The 15847-nt window shown below is 33.6% G+C and overlaps 1 long non-coding RNA gene across 1 annotated transcript; it reads left to right on the top strand.

The window, feature by feature from the left end:
• Nucleotides 1-794: 794 nt before the first annotated feature.
• Nucleotides 795-2361, top strand: LOC128549020 (uncharacterized). The gene is made up of 3 exons (XR_008367421.1): nucleotides 795-887; nucleotides 1432-1507; nucleotides 1757-2361. It is a non-coding gene; the product is annotated as an uncharacterized LOC128549020 (long non-coding RNA).
• Nucleotides 2362-15847: the final 13486 nt, after the last annotated feature.

Here is a 15847-nt window from a genome sequence, read left to right on the forward strand (position 1 = left end):
TATTAATGTCAGTCCCTTTAAGTCCTATTCAGCTTGCATTTGAAAAATTATTGTTATTCACTTTCAGTCCTTTTCAAGCTTTATATCAGTACTAATATCTATCTCACCATTAACATGTAATATTAAAAAAGATAGCTGTATTGCCCATTCAAAGCACAGGTGGAAGAAGGATACAGCACGAGATCATGAGCCATATATTACAATAAATATGTTTTCTTTCTAAATTATTTCTGATGTCGATAAGCTATTATATATGCTTAAGATTAATAAATAAAACATGTTTTAATTTGTGCGTTAATGAGGCGCAAAATTTGTAAAATTGTCACATTTCTCAGCTGCAACGTTTTTTTCAACCGTTTTGGTCAGTATAACCTCTCCGTGAATTATCTCATACTGAAAAAATTAGAATACTCAAAATAAATTTACACCGAGAATGACATGTCATCAGTCTCAGACAAGCAGGTGCACAATTACATTATATGCACGTACATACTGGTTACTTTATCAGCACTTTCTACTGCGTCATATTCTTTTTGCATTCCTAATAAAATATCGCGGTGACTGACGTGTCAATTTATCCGCATTTCCAAATGCAAATAAGCATTTTGTTCTTTTGAGTGACACGCTGCTCATTTGCAGCAGCCAGCGACTGGTCAAAAAAATGGGAACTTATTCTCGATTGAGTGGCGCAAAAGATTTTACGCGAGTTCATTGAGTAATGTGTTTACACATATGCATTATTGGTTCCCCTCACTCTGCGTTGTCGATACATGTGCTTGTCAGCCGGGTACCACGGACAATTCAACGGAGAGTTGATGTGGCAAACGAAAAGTTACTTGCGTGAGATGGAAATAAAGAAGAAATTTGCTGTTTTAAGTCCATGACAGGTAATAATATGTATATGACCGGAAAGATTATTAAGCGCTGAGTGGATGCACACCAATAGTATGTGTGTTTGTGTCGGATTAAGTTAAATAAGATCGTCCCAAACAAGGTCACTACATGTAAACAATGAGGAAAAGTTTGGTATCTTCAGTATTTTAAGGCTTGATAGTATATGGGGGCATTTTTTAAATATTAGTAGAAACTTATGAAACCTGTTCATATTCGTCAGATACGTATGTGTGATGATAATATACAACTATAAGCTTGTCTGAGCCCCAAGTGTCTGTGATTTTAGTCTTTGTTGGAAAGATGTGTTTTTACCAGTGGTCAGAAAATGTATTTCCAATGGTTTGTATTTGTCCTGTTGTTGCTTATTGATTGATTTATTGTACAGGGAATTAAGTCTTTGTATTAGGTTCACTTTGAGTTTAGTAACTTTAGAATTGTGAATTTCATGATTTATAAAGAAGTGAGTTTCAGAGTGACACTTGTATTTCTGCAATCACATTTCTGTCTTTTATTCACTGCTAACATATAACTTTGCAGTATCAAGTAACAGTCACTGGTGTGAATGAAGCCTGTTTGAGAATTGTACAGTTACAGATCATTCATCCCTTAGATGGTAAGTTACAAGATGTAATATGTGTTATGTGTAACTATATGTGTAACTTTATGTTGTATATGTAACTATATGTGTTTATAAGTATTCTATACGTTGTAGGACAAATAGGTTATTTGGCCACTAGACGCGTTTGTTGATATGTTCTAAATGCGAATGTACGGTAATTACGAGATCATATGTATTGTGTATTGTGTATTGCTTTTAATATGACTGACCATGTATTGAATATCTTTTAACCTTTGTTTTCAGAATGTGTTGCTGTACTACTTTAGTAAACGGTTGAATAAATTGGATATAGAAGAGTTTGACCTAGTCGTATTATCCTATAGCATAACCATCCAATTACACAAGTAGACATTATTAAACTCATAGATCCTTAGGGCTTCGGACTATTGTTATAAATATAGCGCCGATACCACCCCCGTAACAGGTACTCGTCCAAATATATCTCCGTATTGTACAGAACAATGTTAAATAACCTATAATATATTGACGAGTGGAATTTGACTCCATGAATCTACTGTCACAGCTGGCGAAACTCATCGCTCATGAAACAGCATTTAGCGTTAAAAAGAAAGGTGCTTGTACATGGCATTAAAAAAATAAAAAAAATAAAAAATGAAATTATGAAATTGATATAATTATACCCCTAAAGTTTTCACTAAAATAAAAGAGTCGTCGGAGTGTTGAATCCCAGTCGCGTATGTGACAGGCTACCACCCGACCGCTTGACCATTTTAAGTAGTTATAACTAGTAGTGACTCTAATACAAATAAGGCAAAGCAAATCATGTTGATCTCCCTAATCGACGAACAAGTCTATCAGTTGAACTCTCAACTGTACATTTAAAGACTTGCTCCAGTCCTACCTTTTAACCTTAAATTGTCATTGAGAAAGCATGAAAATCCTGACTATGAACAGTGACGCCTGTCAAAATAGAGTCATATAAAATTCAATATAAAATACCTGTGGTTTTGCGTGCTAAAGTGTGGTGCGTGGCCGTTAACTGCTACCTATTGTAATACACACAATAGAATTTGAATAGCCACAGAGCAGGGCTTTAAAAGCAATACTGAATAACCAGCTATATGTTTGTCAGTTATAAATCCCGCACGATAACTCAAACGATAACATGTTTGATAAGTATGATTTTTCTTCATTAAAACGTTTCAATACAGAAAATATTTTTGTATAACATTACAATACACTTAACTTCTATCACGACAACCTTTTTGAGTTCAACGATGCATGAGAAACATAACCATCATACAATAATATAAACATGCTGTCCCATACAGTCCATAAAATAAACAAGCGTGTCTGTAAACATGGACGAATCCAAACGGAAGGGGAAGAAGCATTTTATAGAAACATATTAATGGCAAAATACAATATATATCCGTAGCCCTGACCAACCTATAAACCGGGCCAGTCTATTTTATAAGTGCAACAACACGGTTGACCCATTTAAACGAGCTGTACGTATTTGTTAATCGATACAACGCGAAATCACTTGGTTTTAGGGACACATGCCAAAATTGCATAAGGATGTTAACTTTTTACATTTAACTGATTTAGAGGAAAACATTACAAAAAGAGATATTAATTGAACGCGTGCGTAATATATTCGGAACATTTATACAGAACACAAGGAAACAGTATAAATAATAATTTCACTGTCAGAAATTCTGCAAACATTCCTGTTAAATATAGATACAAGTGACAATACTGAAGGGACAAATAGTTCAAATTTCAACAAATGCGCAATCATATTTCACATCGTGGTTCAAAACCATCAAATCTGGATACATATCTGGAAAAAGTATTTGAGAATGATGTCAAACTTGCAGTTGGGAAAGATGTAGTGAGTTTCATTCAAACTGGAATAGAAAAAATTGTGAAAGGTTTACGCAAGTTTGTTATAAGAGACGAACAAGTGCAAGATGGTATCAAAGAACTGAAGACTGAGTGTGGACATGACACGTTTATAGACAGTTTGTCCCCTAAAATACTTAAAGTGGGAAGTTTTTATGATGGCACAAAGAACACTTTCCCAGACGAATTCGACTTTGTTTTGGTTATTCTACACACAAGAAAGCCAATATTTAAAAAAAAAACATCTGCCTCAAGCATTTCCTTTACAATAATCAACTCTTAAAGACTGTTATATGGAGAATCGGCCAACATGTAAAAAGCGAGGAAAAGTATACTGTTGAAAAATATGTCAGATCCGCGTTTTATATTTTACAACTTGTCGATGCAATTTGGGCTAAAGGTAATGGCCCAAACATCACACTACACTTCAGCTTTGAAATCAGAAAGGAAAATAAACAATATATTAAAGAAATCAATGTAGATATTGTCCCTGCAATAAAAGTAAAAGATTCAAGTATGTCAAAGTATTTACGCACTATTTGTCCATCCGAAGTATTTGGAAGAGAAGTACTTGAAACTGGAAGCTTTCTCGTTTTACTACGATACGAATGCACATACACAAAAAATTCTTTTATCGAGACAGAAGTACGTTTCATGAAACGTATATTATCCAATAAGCACAGGAAGGTATACAGGCTGTTAAAATACCTAATTAAAGGAAAACTGTCTGAAGATGAAATTAGAGATATATGTCGACATCCAGCAATAACGCTCCATAAAGGTACGGAGAGAAAACATTGGATATCATCATATGATATCAAAACTGTAATCATTCATCACCATTACAAGTGTACTGAACTCACTGACTCGCCCGTGTCACATTGTATAGTAACAATCTTAAAATGGATCTTAAAGAAAGTGTCAAATTATCCCAGAAGCAGTGACATGTGTAGAATTAAGATAAAACGTCTTGTCTGGACACCTGGTGAATTCGATCCCTACCAGACATTGTTTTATGCTGAAAGAAATCACATTGAATTTTTTCAAAGCTGTCTGTCCAGTTTTATATATGAACTGGAAAATTTAAAGAATGAGTCAAAATCTATCTCGGTTACACCGTTGTTTGAGAGATATTACGAATTTTTAAAGCAGCTAAGGTTTGAACGTGAAATGCAACACGGCCAGGAAACAATATATGAATCATGTCACACGAGAGATATCGTTATATTTAAGAGAGAACCTGATGACGTCATTGACACAAGTTTTCAAGCATTCAGTATTCAGCCAGTCAGTTCGGCACTCTTGAGTCCTACAAAATTACCATTATGTAAGGAGCTGCAAGAACAATCCTGGCAGTTGTCTTTTAAACCAGGGCCACTTTTCCTTTGTATATTGTTTTTTGTTTTTGTTTTCCTGCGGCTGTATTATAACATCATGTAAGACATTGCCTTGAAAAGAAACATTGTAATATTCAGAAAATCTACAAATTTGTTCCATTTGCTTGGAACTTTACTAGAGACAACAGAAACATTTGCGTTCCGGAAACTGAATTTAAATGTTTTTTGCAATTTTGCGAGATCTGTTCGACCCTGTGTATTCATGTTGAGGTTTAAATACTGTATGTTTCCTGCAATTCTTTTCATGCTAGTTTTAATCATATATATATATGTGTGTGTAGTAACTGTAGCTGAAAAAAGTTTCAGGGTTGTTTATATACCGTTGCAGACGAACTTCGTATTGAAACCTTACACGAAATATCGTGCCAGAAATCTGTCACTTTTATCAGTTCAAATGCTACGGATTCACATTTCATTCCAACATATTTTAATCAGTTCTTCTTTTGACATGACATGACATGAACCATGCAACACCATTTGAAGACGAATTATTAACAGACACTTCGAATGGGTATCACAGACTGCAATAATTTGCCCACCATTGCAGTTGTCATGTGATCGAGGTAAGAAGTTTAATGGCGGTTTTGAGTTACCTTTTTGTGAATTTAAACTTCCTACGGTATGTTTTTATGAATTATGTTGGAAATGCTATCATCTATAAATTAATTAAATTCATAATTATTAAAATTGTTGATCTTGATATTGAGAAATAACCTGGGAAGGGCTAAATGTAATGTTGTTAGAACTTGTTGCCCAACTCATTTGTTTTGTTACAATTTGGTGAATTTATTTACATGTATATATAGGCAATAAATTATTGCCAAATAAAATCAAAATAACCATGCGCTACGAGCTTCGCGTTGCGTTTTCAGGTTTCTCACGAGAACCAGTGCCCGGATGTTGCGGTTCGACACTGGTTAGGCAAGCCATAACTTACTGGTCGCGACCATCAGAAAATAAAAATAGCGTCAGTTAACTTTTTCGATTAAAATAACCCTTAGTTAAACAGGAATCAGTGATGTATAACAGACTCAATCAAAATCTAAACAGTAACATTTGATTTTAAACTGACCAGTAGCAAGGTAGCATTAAAACTAAAAATCGTTATTTTAGCTTTTCTCTGTGATATTTGAGGTGATTTATGACATCCGGACTAGAATTCATTGAGCTACTCTCCTTGTAACTGATTTTAGTTATTTTTTCATAAAAGAGTTCACTTATTTCCGTTGAACTAAAGCATGATACACAATCACACGGCTACTAAACATTAGCACCGCCACCAAACAGTGGTGATAATGAAAAGAGCTATCGACATTTCCGTGGTGCAGCTATCACCACTTTCAAACTGTAAATGTTTACATTCTGTCTAATATTTCTAATGATAAAATTTATTTTAAAAATCGGAGAATGTAGTGCCGTGTAGGAAAACTTTTACTACAGGATGACTGTAATTTCATTAATATATTATAAAAATTGTGGTGTCAACAGCTTTTCTCCTGATTCGCACAATTGTATATTTTGATATCTGTTTGTATTCGAGCTGTAATTTGATGCATAGACACACTATAAAAACATTATCGCGCATGCAAATATGTATGATTCTTACACAGGCAAACATTATCAGTAAAAAAGAAATTTCCTTTAAAACAAATATCCCAGTAATTTCCAAAAAATAAAAACACAGAAAAGACAACATTTCGTAGCTAACCATTTCCGAAATAAAAGTGTCCATCACATAATATTTCCTTTGACCATTTCCCCCCGAGAAATGTATCGTTATACATATCTAACCTGCTAGACTCCATCTGCATTTAATCATTTTATTACATCTAGAAACAACATGTATACATGTAACATCAGCATGTGAAATCAAGTTTCATTGCCGCTACTCTAATATTTTCAGAACATCTATTAATACTTCTGAAATGGTTTTCTCTTTGGTAAAAAGAAATGATTTAATCAATCGACTGATCTGCCTAATTAATGACAGAGTCTTCACGTGCACTAAATTAAAACAATTAAGTGTCACATTCCTCCATTTCGCTAATATTTTCAAGTACTTCTCCATATTCATTGTCATCCTTAGAATCGTCTAATATCTTAAAGTGTTTCTTGATTTGAAAGTGACTGACTTGTCAAACATTTTATTTTATTTGGAATGTGATTTCAGTTTTATAATCTTTTTTTTGATAGGTGAACAAATTAAGCCCTTTTGAATGACGGTATATATTTTGGAGGAGTATGTGTTCTTGTTGTAGAACTTGCCTTCAGTCGGATTATTGTGATAATTTGAATTAATTCCTTCGGAGAAAAAGGCTTGGCAAGATGTTGTTCTTTTTTGAGTTGTTAGGAGAGGTCCACTTTTCCCCTTTTCCCCTTTCGCTTGAGACTTCCCATCTGCAACTAATAAACAGTGTATGCATGATAGTGAATATATAAAAGTATTATAATGTGATTAAAGATGTCGTTCAATCATAATTTACACACATGTTTCTCTTAATTCTAAAATAACTTTAAGACATTAAATTTAAAAAGGTAAATGACAATCCCTGTAATCATTATTTTTCATGAATAAAACTAATTATTTGTAGTCAGAGACGTTCTAACGCTGACCGTCCGCCACAGCGCCACCACTACTGTATAGCGCCATCACTGATGCGAAAGCTCCACCACTTTTAAAAATGCTGGTGTATTTCTTTTACGGGAGATTCTTTATAATACTAATGTATGTCTGTATGAGTATCCTACACATTTGAACCATTAACATACGCGATAATGTTCATATAGTGTGTCTATGCATCAAAACTTCGTTGGAATGCACACAGATGTCAAAATTTACAAACGTCGGAATCAGGAGAAAAGCTCTTGACACCACAATTTACATAATATCTTAATGAAATTACAGTCAACCTGTAGTAAAAATGTTCTTACGCGGAACTACATTCGCCGATTTTTTTAATAAGTCATATCAACGAAAATCTAACGTAAAATATAAATTTTACTCACCTGTTTACATTTTGAAACCGGTGATAGCTGCACCACGGAAATGTCGATAGTTGTTTTCCTTATCACCACCTTTTGGTTGTGGCGCTAGGATTTAGTTGCCGTGAATCAGATACTCATCTAGTAAATAACAATTAGCTTCTTTAATGTACCGAAAAATAGTAGGTTGCAAAATTTTTTAATCTACTATCTAATGATTACATTTTTTTTACCAATATTTCTACCTACACATTCCAAATTCCATAGATTATTCTATATGATTTTTAATAGGTTTTGGCTGCAAAATCATTTTTTTAAAGTAAAGTAAAGCTAGGTCGTTTGTCTTCAACTTACATAACTGTTAATTCCCACAGTAACTTACAAAATACGTCCCTACGATAAAAAATCATAGATTAATTCACGGACCTTGGTCCTAATTTTTTCGACTTAGCAGTATTATGGGTTTTGCTGATTGATTTGTACTTAGGTGGCAGGGGTCAGTTTCGTATTGTATTGTGGCCCGGGTACGTTTTTTAAATAAAACAGGTAGATGTACTTTAAAGGCATTTATATTCAGCTGGTTATTTATGATGTTTATAGAGCTAAGGATTCCTACGCACGAGTAATTATTTTGTAAAATGACTATAACCTTTATTTGTCTAAACTCTTACCTGAGGTAACGGAATTCAGACGAAATGGAAACGGTCACCAATCTATGTATCCATACATTCAAAACTGCGGAAAAAGTAAACGGTTATGATACACTTTTCTTCCTACCATTATTCTCGTCTGGTCACATGCTTTAAAACATACATATGTTTTAGGTCAGTCATTTGCAGATAACACGGTACAGGTCACGCAATTGTGCATTTTTGCCATAAAATTTAGTGTCCTAAAACCGGAGTTTTACTCGTTCAACGGAATCGACAGGCTGACACTATCACACGATGAAGTGCTAAATATATGCAATACATCCGTTCAAAACTTCCTTTATGATTTTATTTGCACTGGTATCAGCGCAGATTTTTGGACTTTTAAAATTTACTGTCCCTTGCCCTCATAAAACTGGCGTGTAATATACTGTGTGTATTTCTTTCCCCGAAAAACGTATTGCTTGTTTAAGCCCGTACAGTTACTTTACTGACAGAAACATTTTTTTGAAAAACTAGTTACATTTATATGGTATTGTTTGCTTCTGAAAGTATAGTCTATTTCTGAATTATATAAACTGGGTGTAGTCAATGCACAGGTGAGTGTATAGCTTAAAAAAAACTATAAACTATACTGACATAGTAAGAAGAAGAAACTTTCAAGACAGGTTATTCTCTTTTAAACAACAAGTTTTGTCACTGTTTTAATTTACTGTGTTTTTCAGTATTGTTCCTTTCTCATCCAGCCCTCAGCCACCACACATTCCACACTCAAAGATAACCGCCATTCAGAGTCTGCTGACAAGTCTTGTTATTTTCTTTTATATCATTTCGTATTGATATGTTTAATGCTTAAGGATGCTCTTGGGCCTGTTTCAAAACTTTGTAGAATTTTGTTCACATATTTCTAACAATATAAAAGCAGTCTTACAAAAATATTTAGTAAGTGTAGAACCTTACATACAACATTTAAAAAACACTTCTTCAAATCATACTATCGCAGATCCCCGAAGATAACGGTTAGTTCAATGGGTAATATGGCAAGACTTATTCAACACTTGATTGCTGCCATGAAAAAGTTACTTTGTAATCTCCAATACACAAAATAATAATTATCAGTTAGATTATCAAATTTTGGTAAACATTGTGATCCCCTTATATAAGTCATAAACATTAATCTATGCATCACCTTTAGATTAGATTTAATAGTTGTGTTAACCACATTTTAATAACACAAAACTTATTCCCGGATGAGTAATTTTGCTCAGTGAAAAAATACTAACATCCAAACACCCTTTACTCATAATGCATTTATATCATGTCTGAAATATTTAAACTTATTCCGCAATGAATTAACTGCATCCCTGAAGTCAGATTTTAAAGATGCTATTGAAATTACTATTACCTATCCAAGCCAGGCCAGGCCAGACCAGACGGAGCTAGATGCTATATCATGCCTTAGTAAAATATGTACAAAGTTGATAACTCTGAAGTGCAGATTAAATAGTTCGTCGACCAATCAGTCTTCTGCCTTTTTTCTAAATTTTAATCGAATCTACGTTCAATATTTCAATTATGTTGCAAGGTCGCGAAATACTTCCTGCTCCCATTTACGCGGACATTACATCACTTTTAGAATCTAGAAAAATGCCTAATTCGAAAATATTTGCTATCAAATTGCTGAGATTGATTGAACTTATTGCCGAAAAAGTAAAGAGCTAAAGTTATTTTCCGGGATACCAATGCGCCAGTGAATGCAAAATGCACTTTAAGTCAAGCATATTACTTCAACAAACGAATATTTAGGTAATATTTAAACCTTAACAGGGTCGTTTTGAAGATTTTCGTGGTTGAATAAATACCTCTAGTACATATCTTACTATGCACTTAAACTACATTTTTCATACTTATGTCAAAGAATGTTCAGCATGCAGTCCGGATCACAACCTAGGACAACACGGTGTAAGTATATATATATATATAAATAATGAGTGTTAGTTAGCTCTTTTGGTCAGCATACATACACTAGGCTAACAATATCATTATTTTCAACATATATTGGATACTATCACAACTGCATATTAAAATCGCAAAGTATGGTGCACCCAGTTAAATGCATGTTGTTCGTCAAAAATCTAATATGTTTAGTTATTAGTTAAATATTCTATTCCATATCAGGGGCCCATTTTACAAAACCGACTAGGACAAAGTTAGAACTTAGGAGTGTGGTGCTTCACGAATATAATGTTAAGAAGATCCATTTTAATTATTCGACTATTCTTAGATAGATATATCCTAAAATTGAATTAACGACACCTTTTTAAAAAGATACAAGCTATATTCTATGAAATAAATGGATTTTAGAGGAGAACTTAAGGTAAACTTTTGACTTTTTGTGAAACTGGCCCTAGATTAAATAGTTACAGTTGTGTCCAAATTGTTACATTAGTGTCCTGTCGTCGTTACAAATGTATGCTTTCAGTTGCATATAGACTTTAGTTACATATATGACCCGAAGCATGATAAATATAATCTGTAAAAAGCTCCTATGGAAGCAAAGAATGCAACCAATAAGAATAATAGCAGATTCGGTTTGATTGAGTCTGTTCATGAGAGGAAATGTGCAAAAACTCTCACGCCCCTAGCAGTGGCTTATGCGGAACTCTATTACACATGTTGAATGGACTCCATGATCCCAAAGGACCAGAAAATATAACAAAACTGAAAACCTATGACACATGATTTTAATAATCCTTTTTGCTTCCTCATGTTGTAATATTTAAAGAGGTAGTTAATTTAAAGAAAGGTAAAAGCAATTTTCTTCTCATCTTTTCCCTATTTAGTTTTAATTAGAAATAGTAACACTTGGGACCTGTTTGAAATAGCATATATATGAGCACATTAATTTGGCAATATCTATTCAGACTAAACTAATAATGCGACATCTTTGTTATGAAAGAATAACGTGTTTGTGTACATTTATAAACGTTCCGATTCATGCATTGTATTCAGCAGAGAAAAGCATGGAATGACGCTGCAAATTCTTGCGACATTGCATTTTATAATTCTTTTTTTACAAATGCACAGAAATATTTTATTTAATGCAAGTCGACTTGCTGGTGTTTAAAACTAATCCTAAAGCATGAAATTATGGTAGTTCTGCATGTTCGAATACCTGGTTGCGTGACGGTATATATCCGGATAACGTAGAATAATGCTTGGACTCGACATACTGAAACGAAGTTCATTTTATGATTTAATTGCAGACCGTGAGAAAATTTATTAAAATGTTTGTATCTTTAAAGAATAAGATATGATATTGAAAAGTTTGACACGTTAATTAATTGCAAGCACACGGACCTGTACATTTTATTTCGCCATATTATAGACCATAAGTAAACTTATAATTTGGGAAAGTTTCATTAAAATCTATTTTGTAGAATAAATTCTGTTCGCGAAAATCGGCATATGGAATTGCATGTGTGGATGTAGTCCAACTTGTTACGTAATTATCACTTTCATTTCATTTCAGTCTGGGGAGGTAACTAGAATCACGGATTGGGACTAGTGTCGATGGAGAGTCTTGCTTTCTGGTCTAAAACTACACTCTCACATGTTATTTTTCAAATCTCAAGAAATTGCGAGGAAAACACAGATAATATTTATTTCAAAACGTCTTAGAATTTTCTTTCTCGTGGATAGCTAAATTACATTATATTAGTTTAACTAAATTACATTATATTAGTTTAGATTCTTTAAGAACATGGCAAATTCAATAATTTCCAGTATTTTAAATTATTTATTATGCAATAACCATACACTAATATAGGTTTTGTAAAGAGATATCCCGCTATAAAATGTCTCGGTAAGCTAAGCTGGCATATTGTTGAAAATAAAGGAACAAGCATATACAGTTAATAACAGTGGTGTACAAGTAGTTTAGTTTTTGGAAGACAAATAAATTATAACTTTACAAAACGTAAAAGATAATATAACTAGCATTATATCTAACATCTAATATGTTAGTCAGATAGAACACTTGAGTGGAACAATTGAAAGATTCAGCTCTAATATGGTCTTGTAAAAATATGAATGTCAAACTAAGTACTCCGACCACGGCAGTACGCTGTGAATTTGTCCACATTTGAAAAAAAAATGCTTGTGATTTATTATTAGGTTTTCGTGATATATATTTTTGCCTTTTACTGTCATATAGAAATATGTAATGTGTATGTTACTGTCAAGCGCCCAAAAGCCCAGAAAACTGAAATTCCCTGTCGAGAGGATTATTGGTGGCCCATAATCTGTATACGTTCAAGCAAGATGAGTACTTTCAGCCACTGATGATAAAAATCAAGTTGACAAAGTTACATAGTTTCGAAATTTCAACACCGAAACCATGGCAGACCTCTGATTTGCGAAAATAGGATACAACACACACTTGTGTAAATTCTATAATTGTTTATTGCATGCTCAGAAAGTTAAACATGTCACTATCATTCATGGAGAAAAATATGTCCCACAGAGACTGTTTTGAGTTTAGTTTACTGTATGTGTATCATTTTCGCCTATAACTTTAATCATTTGAATTCATTCCGGCTTTAAATGTCAAATCAGTTCTACAAATATATTAGATGGTGTCAGATGCGATTCTCCAATTCTGAGGTAGAAAATGTGAAAGATATCTGCTAGCTTAGCCTTTCCAAAAACTACAGACCCTCACACACATTTTGATGTATAAAACATATTGTGGCATTTTGTAGACCGGATACCTGACCAAAATCTAAAGAAAGTTGCTGTACTTATTACAGTCAAAATGTTTTCACGAACACAAAGTAACAAAATGTATCCGTTCAATTTCATAAGATGTTCCTTTTGGTATTGCCACGTACATTGACTGCATTATAAATGTTCAGTTTGAACAATACGTATTAAAAATGGAATATTCGACATCTTAGGCAGACGTTTTCAAATTGACCTGATCTTCGATTCTAAGGAGAATGTATTATTTAAATGCATATGTAATGATTCCGACTTTGTATTAAAAAATACTTCTTTTATGCAGTGTTCAAATATTGTATGTATTTTATTCATAATTCATATGTTTCTGAATTTCTGCTTTCAGTGGTTATCCGTTTTATGGAGATGCTACTCAACCTGTGTTTTTGGTTTGAGAACTTAATATAAATTATTTGAATATTTTTTGCCATATTTCAATAGGCTAAATGTTAAAAAACAAACGTTTTTTACACAATGTACTCTACTCATATTTTCAATGAAAATATATTACATATTTCTTATGTATCTGATATTGTCCTCAAAACAAAACCTACCACACAATATTTCAAAATAGACTCGGTCTTCCCGTTGGCGTCAAATTAACACCAGCGATATAGTAACACGGCGCATTTTGTAAACTGCATCCCTGCTTAGATGTGTTGCATCAAGTTCTCTCTCTTTTTTTTCTTTTTTTTTTGGTAGATTTAGTGTTTTTTTTTTTTTTCAAAATAACCCTACTAATTTGTTTAAGGAACCTGTATTTCATTTCGGATGCATACAAGAGAACACTTTATCGTAATAAATTGTTATGAATCTCATTTCATGTTTCATGTTTCATTCTATGTGATGATCTTTTTGTCAAACAACATAAATAAATGAGGTTAACGGATCAAACGTTTCCCTGCTACCAGCTCGTGGACGAGAGTTTTGATAAGACGAAATTTTCCAGACATCTATTTCGCTAATTATCTGCCTTAAGGCATTCACAAGAACACTCCCCGGCCAATGAATAAAGGTAGTTATGTGCGCATGCGCCAGTATAAACCTAGCTGTGGTATATATATGGATCCTTAAGGCATTTTTCCAATACAGACAAATTCATTCGTCTCATCATTATACTGTTGAGGTATTCAACACATAGTCTGGTAGGATTTTGCAGTGGTGTTGGAACGTAGGGAAGACATAGATAAAATTGAGGTATGTCTTCTTAACTTTCTGATAAAATATTTTCAAGGACAGACTCGTCTGTCATACAAAGGTATAGAAAGATTTACTGGTAAACATTTAGACATAACCCTATATCCATGTGGAGTGTAGACTGGTGCCCGTGTTTACTCTCTATGTTCCATATGTTTGGAGAGAATGATTCTCGAAATACAGTCGGGTACCAGGCTATGTGGAGTGCTGTATGGGCGGCTGCACCCTTTGAATGTTGCTTTTTCTGTTGGACTTTTGTCCTTGTTTCTTTTTTATCACATGTCTTGCGTTGTTGGAGTCAAATAACGCCATGTCATAGTTTTGGTATTATACCAGATGGCTTTGTTTATAATGGAAAGACGAAATATCGATGATTCACAAGAAAAAAAACTTATATATGTGATAAAAAGAATCTTGGATTTGTGCCTTTTCAAATTAAAATTATAATACTCATTGAATAAAAATGATAAAATGGTCAGCAGAGTGTTGCATTTTATTATTTAATTCAACACGTTCAGTTGAGTTGATATATTCAATCTGAAAATATACTCATATAAGTACACCTGTTTACTACATATTCAAAGTAAAGTCTTAAATTTTATTAATATTTGAAAACTGTAAATACCGTTTTTCTTATTAATTGTACAAAATTTAATGCAGTTTATATCACCGTCAACTATTGATAAAAGTAAACGTTTGAAACAATGTGCTGATCATATTCCGGGAAGAGGTTTATTAAATGTTGTACTGTTTTCTTTGTTTTGGATGAGGTACACCTGTCTCTACACTATTTTTGCTTTATCTATATTTTTCATAAATAATGTAAGACATTTTAAATGTAAATGTACAAATAAAACAGATTTCTTTGAGAAATATCCCTGGCTGTATCAATATAATGTATAGGGTTTAGAGGTTTGGTTAGAGTTTAGGGCTTATGTTTTATATTTTATTCTCAGACCGGCAGTGAACAAAATTAGTATTGAGTATATTGGTGTAATTTTACCTTAGTCTGATCCTATTTTTATGTTTTACTTTATATGATCTGGTATTTTGTCACTAATGTTAGAGCCTTTCTCAGCGGGGAGTGATTTTGTATACACTGTCTTGTCTAACTTGTTGAAAATAGGGTAAGTACGAGGTTGGCGTGCCCTAAAACGCGTTTTAACCCCGAGTTTCCTTTATATGGGTTACTGACCGTTCCAGGGCGGTGTCCCTATTTTCAACTTGTTTTTTGTCCGTCTCGTATTTTGCGTTGCGTATGTTGTCTTGTTTGTTGTTGGAGTTTCTTTCCTCTTTCTCCTCGCTACCCCATCGCTCCTTCCCATCCCTTCCCCTTGCATTTGCGCTCCCTTGCATTTGCACCCCCTCTCCTTTTTACTATGAGTAGGTTATCGTGCCCACCATAATTTTGGCCGCCGACCGTCCTTAGGCGGTGCCCGACTGTTTTTTTTTCCTGCGCG

The sequence above is a fragment of the Mercenaria mercenaria genome, chromosome 15 (genome assembly GCF_021730395.1).
Source record: "Mercenaria mercenaria strain notata chromosome 15, MADL_Memer_1, whole genome shotgun sequence".
Classification (NCBI taxonomy): domain Eukaryota; kingdom Metazoa; phylum Mollusca; class Bivalvia; order Venerida; family Veneridae; genus Mercenaria; species Mercenaria mercenaria.